The sequence below is a fragment of the Pogona vitticeps genome, chromosome 1 (genome assembly GCF_051106095.1).
Source record: "Pogona vitticeps strain Pit_001003342236 chromosome 1, PviZW2.1, whole genome shotgun sequence".
In the NCBI taxonomy this organism is placed as follows: domain Eukaryota; kingdom Metazoa; phylum Chordata; class Lepidosauria; order Squamata; family Agamidae; genus Pogona; species Pogona vitticeps.
The window spans coordinates 113,551,381-113,565,423 of record NC_135783.1 but is presented as its reverse complement, the minus strand read 5'-3'; the positions used below and the strand labels follow the sequence as shown (position 1 = coordinate 113,565,423).

Here is a 14,043-nt window from a genome sequence, read left to right as displayed (position 1 = left end):
CAAATCTCCACACCTCTTTGTGTGCTGTACTTAAAAAGGCACTGGACATAAGCCTGCTTAAAATGGTGGAAATCAGGGTAATGGATGGGTACATTTGGCTTCCTCTCTAGTGCCCCTGACTTACTTACTGTATTTTTTGCTCCATAAGACGCACTTTTTTTCTCCAAAAAGGTGGGAGGGAAAGTACATGCATCTTATGGAGTGAATGCAATAACCCAGGGTTCAGCCACCACCACCCAAAAGCCTCCCACTGCCATGCCAGGAGGCCTCTGAACTGGCAGCAGAGACTGCTTGCTGTTCAGATCTCAGCATTCCGCACTGCTGGCTTTCCAAGATCTGCTCCTTACAGCTCAACTGGAAAACCAGCAAGGCAAACAGGCCTGTGGCAGCAAGCAATGCAAACAGCCAAGGACCAAAGGGGAAGGAGTGATTCTATAAAAAACCAGGGAAAACCAGAAACACAGTCCCCCATTTAGGCAGTTGATTTTCCCACATTTGGGGAAATCACAGGGGTCAGCTCATCTGAAGTGCAATAGATGAGCCTTACCCTGGGAAAACCACTCTTACAAGAATGGTATCTTCCTTGCCAGGTCTGAGTTTGAATGGCCCCTAAGCCTCCTGGCCCTTTGTGTGCCCTGCCCTCAAAAGGCATGGTGACCGCCTGGCTGCACCTCCTGATCAGAACAGGGTTGCACAGCCCCAGTGCTGAAAGAGGCCAGGAGAGCTCCTCAGTGTTTAGGGGTACCCCACAGGACCCCCATCAGGGGCTAGATGTTCCTCCCACAATCCTCCAGTGCACATATATTAGCATACCTAATATGTGGGGAAGGTGGGGAAAGCAGGGGAAATCGAAACTTTCAGTTAGTGAAGAGGCTGCTTGTCTGCTTCCTTGCTAGTCCAAGCAGTTAGAGAGCTGCTTGTTTTTCTTTAAAAGCTTCTTGTTTTGAGTTAAACCCTGTTTGGATTAAAAGGTGCTCGTTTGAGTTGAAACCTGCTTGCCTGGGAAGCGGCTGATCAGCTGTTAGGTGGGGAAAGGGCAGGAAGGGAGAAGAGCACAAAATGGCTGCCGTCTGCAGGCTGCCTGCTGGCATTTAGCTGTTTGGGGCTCTTTTTTGGCTGTTCTGGGGTCTACCAAGGCACTGTGAAGAGCCAGGCTCAGTCTACAGTACCTGGTAAGTGAATTTCTTTTAGGTTTTTTAAAGTTTCTGACCTTTTTCAATGTATTTCTATGGGAAATTTGGATTCAACTGGCAAACTTTTCAACTAGTTCTGGGCATCTAATAGAGAATGTATTTCCAAAGGGTGTTGCAGCAAGGAAACTAACTGTGCCTCGTGACTTCTAACTGGATTACAGTACCTGCTTCCTGATTTCAGTTACTATAGTTTGTATTCAGTTTTTTTTGCTGGTCAAGAACATTGTTCCTGGCTTTGTGTGTTGTGCCTTGCATGCTATAAATGTTCAATTATGTCAGAAAATGGAGATTTGGTCTTATGCTGAGCATGTGCTACTGCTGGTGAATGGGATCAGGTTAAGCTTTGTGTTGCTGTTCTTTTGCATAACCTAAAGTAAATAAGGAAAACCAGCTGTTAAATAGTTTAATTCCACTGTTTATCCTCCACACAACTAAAAGGGACCTCTCAATGCAGTGCCCAATCAGACAAACCATTTCTAATTTAATATAGGATTGAGCTGTAGATGGGCAGAGTTGCACAACAATCTCATCTGTCATTTCTATAAGCATGGGGAGGAGGTGGATGAAAGGAAATGTAAAATATAGGTAGCGTGGTATAGGTCTTATCACTGGCTGATAATGGTCTATATGTACTTGAATTAAATTTATGGTACATGAGTACACAAAGCTTTAAGTCTCTCCATTTGTTAATGACAGTGGTAATGGTTCTTAATGCCACTGTTGACTGCTGTTCACTTTACATGGTTCAAATGTTATTCTGTTATAGTGTATTAAATATTTTATTACACTATTTGGTTCAGAATATATTTTCCCTGTTTAACCCCTCTAAAAATTATGTGCGTCTTAAGATCCAGAGCGTCTTATGGAGCAAAAAATACGGTACTTACTTACTTACTTACTTACTTACTTACTTACTTACTTACTTACTTACTTACTTACTTACATGGTTTTCTAGGGGTTTCATGGATTCTGGACCCATTTACCAGGATTCTTCTCAAGCCAAATTCAGCTGGCCCAGAAACAGGTCTGCTCCCTCAAACTCTTGCATAGCCCAGCTCTGTAACATCATAAGAGGCCATCCTTCTGACATCACAAAGCTCTGCCCCAGGTGTGAGGTTTGGTTTAGAAATCCCAAGGAATGGGAGACCGCTGAGCTTACAACTGTAACTAGTGGGGGGTTTATGTGCAAACTTCTCTGTCCTTGTTCCCAGTTGTTGGATGATTCAAACATGCAAAATCAACATATGTTACATGCCTTTTTTGGACTGTATCACCTCCAAAAAAGTGCTGTGTTTGAATGTTCTCTGTGGAAGAAATACAATAGAAAGCTAGCTCATTGGGAGATGCCTGGGCTAAATCTCTTGTTCCCAACACACCAGCTTCTCAAATGCAAGCAGCTGTGCTTTTTTCCATTTTGCTTTTATCATTCTGCTTTTCCATAATCTGTACAACTTTATTATGATTTTGGCACACTTAGGTGGTTGTATTTTATTATAGAACTTCTCTCTGCTCTGCCAAACTATCATCTGCTTGCTTGTCTTCTCCTGTGGGGATTCTTATATATTAAGTAGCTTACCCTTAATAGGGACTTAACTTCCTTCTCTTCCAAGGTCACACCTCAATGTATAATATTTTGACGAGATTAATTCTCTATGACATTTTTCCCCATTTGTCCTCCCTGCTCATTTTTGGCTTAATGCAAATTACTCAAGAAATCCACCAATAGTTCCATGTATATTTTTAAATTCTTACTAGGTTGGTCATAAAATATGGAGGGCAGGGCTCATTTATATTTAAGAGTTGTGGAGAAGAGGAACATTCACCAACAGGTCTACCTTAATGTGCAAGATGAAATGTCCACCTATTGTGCTGAAATGAGTTCCTTCACACAACTGTTCAGTGAAGATATCAGGCCTTGTCTTCCATTTCATGTGGTCGCCCTCCTGCCTACCTCCAATTCATGTGCCCCTTCCAATTTATTTTTCCTCACTTGGTAGTTAAACCAGTTTACATTTCTTTGAAGACCCTGAGGCCCCCAAAGGTGTTTTCCTACCTTTATCTACGTGGATTACGCATTGCTTTATTAAAAATACACAAAGTAAATGAGCTCCATTTGAAAGCAGAGCATATAATATACAAAATTCACAGTGAAACTCAAATGGCCAGGAGGAAGATTATATTAGAACTTAAACTAACATTGAAATTTGGCTTTAAGATTAGAAACAGCAGTGGAAAGGTGGGAAAGGTATTGAGTGAAAAGGTGCTCTTCTGTTACTCCTTGGCCTCTGCATAACACCAGTGAACAGAAGGGGCTGAATAATAACTAGAGATGGGGGTATTCGTGTATGAGTATGAATATCCCCACACAGGTGGAAATAACGAGGGTCCGGCCCCATGGGGCTGGACTATCCACTCACGATTTTGTCGCTGACGTGAGCTTGTCAGACCTTCCTATCGCGCTGTTGTCTCCAGTCGATTACCCAGTCCTGACAGGAGGCGGGATGACAAGCCTCTCTGCTAGGTCGGAGAGTGGCTAATCCATTGTGGAGAACAGCAAAGAATAGGAAGTCTCTGTGGAGCTGGCGGCAGCGGTGAAATTGTGAGTAGAAAACCCTCGTTATTTCCACTTGTGTGGGGATATTCACATTCAAATACAAATACCCCCCCATCTCTAACAATAACCAAGAATATAAACCTTACTTGAGAAATTAATCATACAGAAGTGACCAGCCTTGATGGTGTGCATGCATATTCAGCAGGAAGTCCTCCTGTTTTCAAGAGAACTTTCTCCCAGGTAACTGTGCATGGGCTGTCAATCACTGATTAGTTGCTGTTGGCAATTTGAATAACTCTGGGAATTCTTTAATTGCTATGTCTGAAAACGATGTTTCTGGTGTAGTTTTAAAGGCAAATTCAGTTTTGATATGTCAATATAATAGGAAATGAAGAAGAAAATGCTAAAAATTGCTTTTCTTTATAGTAATGAGTGACATGATTTGTTTATTAAGTGGTAAGTTTTTTCACACTTTCTTGACTGTCTCAAAAAACCTACACTGAGGGTTTGATAACATACACATGTATTTGTAGTCAATTGATTTGTTAAAAGGTAGAGTGATGACATTTTAGAATGAGCTATAATAGCTTTTGTAAAAAAAAATAACAATACTTGTTTAGCTTGATAAGAGCTAAGCTCTGATACCAGAAAATCTGGAATTTTTTGGATAATGATAAAGTAGTAAATTTGATAGCAAGGGAAAGATTTGGCCTCAGAAGATGGACTGTGTTTCTTGGAAGAAAGGTTTCTGGCAAGAGATTGATGCACCTCAAAAGCTTTTGGGAACAATGTATTTGCTGGGTATACCACAAACCTGATCAGGAGAACTTTCAATTGAATGTCATGACAGAGAGAGACATTTTTTGGAGCACAGGGCAACATCAAGCATTGAGGGAAAGAGTATCAATGATACACCCAAAACTGGGATGGTAATATAGGAATGTGCCCATGGACAGTAAAAAGCAAAGAAGCAACTCATGGTTTCAGATGCTTCCCATTCCAATGTGAAAGAACAAGGTGACTTTGAACTCTTAAATGAAGAAGGCAAATTTGATTTAATAGGCACCATTAATATCAGTTTTGGGATTCATGACTGAAAGGATATAATGTGATCAAAAGGAATAGACTAAAAAACGCAAAACAGTAGCATTATATGTAAACTGCCATGATTTTCTTTCTTTCTCATCTTATAGTTACATGTTTGGTACATTAAAGGAAGGCTGCATTTACAGTATTTATTTAGTTGTTACATTTATAGCCCGCCCATCTATTCATGCCGACTACTCTGGGTGGGTAACAACATATCAAATCTAAATACAATTTAAAATCATAACAACATATTACTAAAAACCCACAATGATTCAAATGGGAGAAAGAGTGTGTCTTGATTTCAGTAAAGCTTTAAACAAGCATCTCCATTAAAATAGTATGTATCAAGACCTTTCCTCAACTCTGTCACTCCAAAATTCAGCTGGGTGTGAGGTCTCATATTTGAATACCAGGTCTTGAGGCAGTGGCTGGAAGTGTCTCAGGAATTGCTGTGCTCTGCTTCTCTCTCTGTATTGGGAGATCAGTGAGCAGTGTCTTGATTTCAGTAAAGCTCTAGATAAGCATCTCCATTAACATTCTTGTGGCCAAGATGGTTAAGTGTGAGCAAGACTGCTGCAGTGAAAGAGGGGATGCTAATCAAATATCAGATGACACTGAAATGGGTAGTTAACAGCTCAGAAGACAGAATCAAAGTTCAAGATGATCTTAACAGATTTGAAATCTGGGCCAAAACAAATAAAATTAATTTTAAAAGGGATATATAGCAATGTTTATCGTTAAGAAGGAAAAATTAGATGCAAAATTTTAAGATTAGTGATACCTGGCTCGGCAGGTGTGTGTGTAGATCTAAGATCTCGGTAGATCTCAAGACAAAAAGAGGTCAACAGTGTGATGCAGCATCCCCCCCCCAAAAAAAAGCTAATGCAATTCTTGTCTGTATCAGCAAAAGTGCAGTATCCAAGGACAGTAATAGTATCCCTCTTATTTTGCTTTCATCAGACCTCACCTGGATTATGGCACCCAGTGTTGGGCACAACTGGATATGAACAAACCAGATGGTAAGGAGTTTGGAAACCAAGCCCTATGAGGAATGGTTGAAGGAGTTGGACATGTTAAGCCTAGAGAAGAGGAAGAGGAGATATGAGAAGAATTTTCAAATATCTCAAGGTCAATCACATGAAGATTGAGAAGGTATGTCTTTTTCGGAGCTCCAGAGGGTAGGATCTGAGCTAGTGGATTCTGATAACAAGGAGATTCTTATTAAATCTTAGGAAGTACTTCCTGGTGATAACAACTGTTCGGCAGTGGAGCAGACCATCTTGGAAGGCAGAGGACTCTCATTGGATGCTTTAGTTGTAGATTCCTGCATTGGCAGGAGGCTAGATTACTTAGGTATTAGGATACTTCTCAATTCTACAATTTGTGACTCCATGTTTCTAAGCAGAAGGTTATGCATGGGGCCATATTTCTGTTCCTTTATTGTAGATGGAGGGCATTACGAACAGCACAGAACTATATTCTCTGTTCTGCTATGTTTATTAGCTTCCTCTACCAGGAATTACTGAATTAGAGACAGGCTAGCTGAGACCGTTGTTGTTTATCCCACCAACATCTGGCATGCAGAATATCTCTGGGCATGGGAGGTTTTAAATAGATACTGTATCATGACTAATAGCTGCAAATATATTGGCCCTTGCATGTTCTTGAGATACAAATTTTCATCAGTCTTAGCCATCATAGCACTTGGTGAGCAGAGAGGAAAGCTTGAAAATTCATCATTGTCTGGAGGACCTTTGACATTTCGTTTCATTTATATCTCACCTTTATCCCAATAAAGGGATTTATGTTTGCTTACAAAATATCTGAAAGGCAAACGCAGCAGAAAATACAGTAAATGCCAATATTAAAAAGCAATTAGATGTATTATACAATAAAATAAAATCAGAAGACAAAAAAAAAAATTTAAAAGCACATTTTAAAACAGCAAAAAAGGATAGTGTCTTTCATTAAAATCTCTCACTTGGCAGCCACTCACTCGCTTAAAAGCCTGCTTGGACTGAAAGTGCTTTGCCTGCTGATGGAAGGACAGCAGGGAGGGGGACAGCCTGCCCTCACTTGGGAGAAGGTCCCACAGCATCCTTGCTGGATCATTCTGTTACTGCAGTTGAAAGGCAAATAACATCAAGCTGATGTTAGTTTTCCTTTATTGGAGAGATTGCTTTTAGTGAGAGGTACACCACTGTTTCCTGTTGTTGATATTTTATGAAACCAAGACATGGAACCTACTCTGATGTTTCTGGGGCACACTTTGCAGTTTTCATGTCCTTTTGGAAATCTGAGCCATACCTCCAGTGGCCTTGTACTGTCATCAAACCATTGGCCTACTGGGCCCGGCTTATCTACCCCACCTAGTAACAGCTATCCAGGTGGGGATCTTTCATGCTATGTAACAACTGATAGTTGTATCCAGAGAGACTCATGGCCATAGGCCTGAGAGTAGCTGCCTTGTGCAAGACACGAATTCTACCATAGCCCTTCCCCAGTTTTAATCTCCTTTTCTGTGTTTTGTGTTTATGATGCCCCTGTTGTCTTAAGGCACAACATGCAGATTAGCTGAGATGAAAATCAAGTCATATCTCTGGATTTCTACTGGAGCCCTTGTCTTTTGGAGGAAAGATGAATATTTAGAGCATATACTGTACTTTGTAATTTCTGGTCACCTGAACGGGATGCTAAAGAACACATTAATACACTGTTGTGAATGTGGTCATTGATTTTTTCCGAATCTTTTTCTCAGGACCATATAAACCCAGTTAGTTGGGCACTTTAGTTTAAAGCTGCACCTGTCCAGCCTTATTGCAGGTGTGTACTATCCAGCATTCAATAGCACACAAGAACCATCTACGACTTTCATTTTCTTTTGCCCTTATTAGGTCAGAATATGACCCTATGGCTTAACCAGAATAAACTAGGAAGCCATGAGAATCTCTTTTTATCAAAATATATTTTCTCTTACACAGCCATTCTCAATGGGGTGGGGTTCTGGCATATTGGAAGGGGGCCACAGACTGGAAACCATTCTTCACACACCACCTTATAAGGTTTGTTATGCGCCTTATACAATCCTGATTCAGCTTGTATTTCTTTTGTATTATGTTTAAGGCCACAGCCAAAAAGAGAGAGAGAGGAGAATGGCTGATGGACAGCTTCCTTAGATCTCTCTGGGCCTCTTTGAATTTGATAGTTGTGTAACTTGTGCTTGCTGCCCTACTCATAAAAGCCCCCTTTCTCTGGTTTCTTTTGCTTTCTTTCTTTCTTTTTTTTTTCTTGCAGGTGCCCTCTGATTCCTCTGTGAGCTATTAAGTGGTGTGGGTTTTACAGCCAAATCTAACTCCTGATGAGTCCATGGCTTTCCTGTTTGATGTAACCTTTCTGAGCAATCGGTGCGCAACAGAGCTTTACGATATTGCATCCCTCTCAGCTGTTACTGAGATTCATGATGTTCATCTGCTTTGTTCTGCCTAAGAGTCTGCCAAAGTCCGTTTCCAATCTGGCTGCTGGATTTCTACACCTTCTGTCCACTTTCTGTATACTGATCTGCATATTATTGAAGATCTAATTATTATTTTTTAAATTAAACATTTTTTTAAAAATCATGCATGTTTTTGTAGCTCTGCACAGTTTTGTACACATTCTGTGTACCTTTCTGAAAGGCCCGTATTTCTTTCCCCTTAGATTTAGTGACTTTGTGCTTCTCCTCAGTATGCATATTTCTGGAACGCAGCTTTAAAAATTGTTCCAAATTTGAGCACGGCTTATGGAAGAGTCAAAACTGAAAGTAGTGAATGTACCATTTTATGCTTTAGTTTATGTATGCAACTTGGATAAATTTGCATTAGAATGTGAATCCAATGAAATTTAGGAATGGAGCACTCTGTTAATTTCACTTTCATTTATGTCTGAATTTTTAAACCACAAGTTGTTTCAGTCCCAAATATTTGATTTGCAAATATAATTAAATAGTACTAAAACCTCATTTACACTGGCCAGATTATGTACATCCAGCTATTCCCTTCATGGTGTAATTTGCTTGCATATTGTGTGTGCCATGCAAATGTTAGGTATAAGGATCCTTGCAGAAAAAAGAAAAGACAGATAAAGCTCTACGTGCTTGTTTAAACAGGGATTCAAAATAATCAAAGACCAGGCTTGAAGGGATAATATAGCCAAACTATACAAAGTGCCAGCTTCACAGTTAAAAGTGAAGCTTCCTTAAGAAATAAATGATGTATAATTATTATAACATTTCTATAGCTCCACACATTCCAAATTAGTTTGTTTTTATTTGGTGATTGATCATTGGCAGATAAGAAACAGGCTTCATTTGCAAGCTGACTGGACAGACATTGCAGTTTGAAGAAATGTTTCTTTGGAGGGAGAACGGTTTGTTATCTCCACACTACAAAGTTGGCATCTTGTACAGCTGGTTTTCCCAGACTGGAATATTTTAAAATCTCAGCTTTCTGCCCTTGCTTTAAGCAGCGCTTGGAAAAAATAAAATTTTCTTAATTCAGAATGCGAAGCAATTTTATGAACTTTGGTACATTCTCATAAAAATGAAGTGAAATGAGATTCTCACCACTCTTAGTTCTTAAGGGACATGGTGTTCTTCCCTGCTGAGAGGAAAAACACATTAAACCTTTTGTGTTCAAACATCTAATTGCAGTGGGTAAAAATGTTAATAACATTTGTACAGCCAGAAGTACAGAATGCATATGAGCTAAGACAGTTGTGGCCTTCTCAGTTCAAAGGAGAATACATTCAGACATCATCAAAGACACTATGGAAGAGTAATAACTGGTTTTGAAACCATCACCCTTGTTTTACATGCCAAGCTGGCTTCGATGGTCATCACTGAGAATGAAACTGGATATTGCAGAACTTAGGAGGTGTTTTGCTTCTAAGTGTGGGCCAAAGTGGAAAGCATTAATATAAACAAATGAAATGTCTACCATGATAATCTTCCACTAAGGTACACTACAGTGGTGCCTCGCACAGCGAGGTTAATCCGTTCCGGATTAACCCTCGCTGGGTGAAAGCATCGTTGAACGGGGCAAGAAAACCAATTGGAACGCATTAAACAGTGTTTAATGTGTTCCAATTGGGCTGAATACTCACCATTCAACGATGCTGGCAGCCATTTTCGTGCCCTCCCCTCGCTGAATGAGGGCGCAAAAATGCTGCGATCAGCTGTCCGGCGGGTCCAAAATGGCCGCCAGAACAGCAGAAAGGGCGGGGTGCAGCGTTTTCGCGCCCTTGGTAAGCGAGGGGAGGGTGTGAAAACGCTGCGCTCAGCCATTTTGGCTGTTCCGGCAGCATTTTCGCGCCCTCCCCTTGCTTACCAAGGGTGCGAAAACGCTGCGCCCAGCCCTTTCGGCTGTTCCGGCGGCCATTTTGAAGCCGCGGAACAGCTGATCAGCGGGTCGCAAAGTGAAGGTCGGTAAGCGAACCGCTTACCAACCTTCGCTCTGTGATTCCTGCCCTATCTAGGTGCCGTTTTGCGATTGCTTTTGCGATCGCAAAAATGGCACCATTGTGCAGATTCGTTGCTCTACGGAGCGACCATTCTGTGAGGCACCACTGTACTGAAACCAGGAATGGCAAGGGGATCATTTCCCACCTCCCCAACTTTCAATGGGTTATTTCAGTTTCTCTTTCTACTTTTTTCCTTTATTTTTTTTAAGTTGAGCTTTCTTTTGATGAAAGGAGACACACCTTGTTTTAAAGAATGACACTCCCTAGAGGCTTCTGCAGATGTGATTGATTGCCTCTTTTTTTCCCTGCAAAAAGAACTGAGTTTTGTCATAGGAAGCTGGAGAAAGTGTGGCCAAGCAGATTTCACTACACTGTAATGCCCGTAATCACTGCTCATTGGCCCTACTGGCTAGAACTTGGCAAAGCTGGAGTTGAACCACACCTGCGATTGGGATTGGGGGGCAGCAACACACGTTTCCCATTCAAACAGCAATTGATAGTGTGCCTGCCATGTGTTCATTAGGATAAATAGTCCTAGCATCTAAATGTTTTCTCATGCAGGTGGTCTGGTGGACCTGCTGCTCAATGCATTTTTGCTTTTACATAAATAATCTGATTTGATTTTATCCAAATGAATCATGCAGATTGATTGGTGTCGTGTAAAATTATATTGTTGTCATTTAATCTTCCAGCATCATATCTTTTAGCCTTTTGTTTCTGATCATGGGGCTTTCTTGGCAAAGATACTGGAGTGGCATTGCCATTCCTACTCCAGGTGGATCGCGTTTAGTCAGAACTCTCCACTATGTCCTGTCCGTCTTGGGTGTCCCTGCACGGCATAGCCCATAGCTTCTCTGAGTTACTCAAGCCCCTTTGCCACGACAAGGCAGCAATCCATCAAGGGGGTAAAATTATATAGAGGACACTAAATACTTTCTCCTTTAAAGTTAACCTCTCCTCTAAATTATATCTGCGTTTGCCCATAAATGGGAGAGACAGAGAACATACGTGTTGTTGTGATGTACTGACTCATGATTACCCTATGAATGAGCAGTCTCCAAAATGCCCTGTTCTCAACAGCCTACTCAGCTGTTATGAACTCAAGCCTGTGGCTTCCTTCAGGAACTCAGTCCACCTTGTACTGGTCGTCTTCTTTTTCTGCTGCCTTCCATGTTTCCCAGCATCATTATCTTTGCTGCAGAACCCTGCTTTCTCATGGTGTGCCCAAAGTAGAACAGCCTCTCAGTTTCAACCTTTTGCCTTCAGAGATACTCAGGCTTGATTTTAACTAGGGCCCACTTCCTTGTCCTTCTGGCAGTCCAGGGTATCTTCAAAGCTCTCCTCCAGCACTGCATTTTGAAAGATTCAACAAAATTTTAAGTGATTTAAAATTCTTAGCAATCTGAAAGCCTGCAATGAGAGGAATGGGTACATTTTGCTTCTCAAGGAAAGATGGACACGATTATGTTGAACCCTGTACTGTCTCTAGAATACAGCAAGGATGACTGTCAGCTTGGCCAGCTTCTCCTCCTCCTCCTTCTTCACATTTATGAATCAGAGACTAAAATGACTCTCTCTCTCTCTGTCTTTCTCTTTGTCCTCCAGAAACATATATCATTTAAAAAGAGCATTGTACCTCTGTTTCCTTAGTGCTGTATGAACAACAGCAGGTTCAATCACAACAGTCCTATTCTGTTTTTCTCCTCTTGAGATAAGTGCAAACTTTGTGATAATGTGCTGGAACAGGAACAGTTGGAAACAAGAGCTGAAAAAGCTGTATGTCAAATCTATTGCAATTTCAGTTGTTTGTATTTAGTATTTATGGGTGCTAAATCTTACGAGATACTTTAATTTGTTTAGAATGCTGCGAGGACATTAAATCACAAGGCGAAATCAATCATGGAACAGATTGTGTGCTCCTTCATGTTTTTGATAAAGTAAATAATTTAGGAGAGTGCCTCAAGCTCAAGTGGCAGAACTTCGACTGTGCATTCAAAAGGTCCCGGTTTTAATTCCCAGCATCTCCAGGGTGGGAGGAAACCATGACTGTTATTGGGGCCGGTGTATTCCATCTGTAGAATCAAACAGAGAAACATTTATGGGCTGTCACACTTTGTGCTGGAAGTGGTTGAGGCCGTGTGTTTGAAAACGCTCATCCTTCCTGGGAGGAAGTCTTTCCTGTGCATCAAACAAAACAAACAAACCTAAACGTGTGAGGAAGGAGGTGAAAAGGAGTCCTCTTGAGTGACTGTTGACATACAAGCAGTTATGATCAACCTGGAGCACACATTCTGTCCTGCAGCTAGAAGTCTGATTGTGAGCCTGATCCTAGCCGGTCCTACCACTAGGCAGAGTGAGGAAGTCACTTCCAGCAGCAGAAGCTTGGTGGCGGGCAGCAGGGGGAGAGTTTTGGAGGGCAGGCCTATGTGTGTCACATCACAGAGCTTGTCTTGCACTCTGTGAGCTTAATATGCTGCCCTTGCTTTAAGCAGCACTTGGAAAAAACAAAATTCATGGACTACAGCTCCCAGCCTACTCCAGCAGGCATGACCAGTGGCAAAGGCATCCTGGCAGATCCAAAGGGAGATGTCTCTGTTCCCAATATTGAAGCATTTATTTATGTATTTATTTATTTATTGGACTTATATGCCGCCCATCTAGACATTGTCTACTCTGGGCGGCTCACAACATGCAAAATTTAAAACAATTGATATATAATAACAATTTTACAACAATTTACAGCAGTTAACTATCATTCAAGATGGAGAAACAAAAGGTAAATTAAATGGTGCCCGGAGGGAAGGCCTGTCTATATAAAAGCCCGGTTTCTTGTTTTTTCTTTCTGGACTTCCCTCGTCGTTAGGCTCCTCAGTCGCCCCTCCTGGCTAGAACGGGTGATACGTGTAGATTCAGCATCTGCCTATGGAAGAGAAGGCACCATTTTTTTTCCTCAGATAGCAACAAGTCTTGAGCTGAATCTGATTCTGCTGATTGCTTTCAGAAGTCATATTCCTTGAGACTATTCAACATCACAGGTGCCCCTTCCCCAGTTCTTCCTATTTGCTTGTACAGTGCCAGCTGCCCAGTGCCCAGAGCCTTAAGAATCCTGATGTCTCAGACCAAAAGCTTCTTTATTAGAGCAGTCTCTCCCCAAAATTGCACAGTCAAATCCTGAAGAGAAGCCTGGAACAAGATGCAAGCAGAAATAATGCCCTTCATCCAGGAAGAGTGCTGCCAGTGCTAGGGTGGCCCTAAACTAGTTAAGGATTTAAAGATCAATCTATAGTCAAAATAGAGCTTTTTTTGTCTGGAAGATAACTGTGCAGCTACTGTGACATTGTTTTGTTTCTAATGTATAGCTAATATAAAGAAGCTCCTGGATGGTGGTGAAGAAATGCCTCACCCTGTACTCTTGGGAGAGACCGTCTCCAGTCTGGTCATGAGCCTATACCTAACTGCCCTGCTGGATCAGGTCTTGCCTGCTATTCCCATCTTGGCCAAGCGGATGCCTCTGAGAAGACCTATAAGCTGGATGTGGGGACAACAATTGTACCCTTACGCTCCTGTTCGATAGCAACTGGTATTCAGAGAGGCACATTACTGGAAGTAGTAGGTAGCTGTCCGGATGGGTGGGCAAATCCTCCCGTCTTTTACTAATCTTGTCTAAAAGCACATAGAAACATGGGGAATCCCCTTATGATTAAAACTGTT

At 41.4% G+C, this 14,043-nt stretch overlaps 1 long non-coding RNA gene and 1 pseudogene across 1 annotated transcript; one reads left to right on the top strand and one right to left on the bottom strand.

Annotated features, from left to right (window-relative positions):
- Positions 1 to 443: 443 nt before the first annotated feature.
- Positions 444 to 598, bottom strand: LOC140703577 (U1 spliceosomal RNA; annotated as a pseudogene).
- LOC140707018 (uncharacterized) lies at positions 459 to 8,833 on the top strand. The gene is made up of 3 exons (XR_012087024.2): positions 459 to 1,172; positions 5,797 to 5,988; positions 8,131 to 8,833. It is a non-coding gene; the product is annotated as an uncharacterized LOC140707018 (long non-coding RNA).
- Positions 8,834 to 14,043: the final 5,210 nt, after the last annotated feature.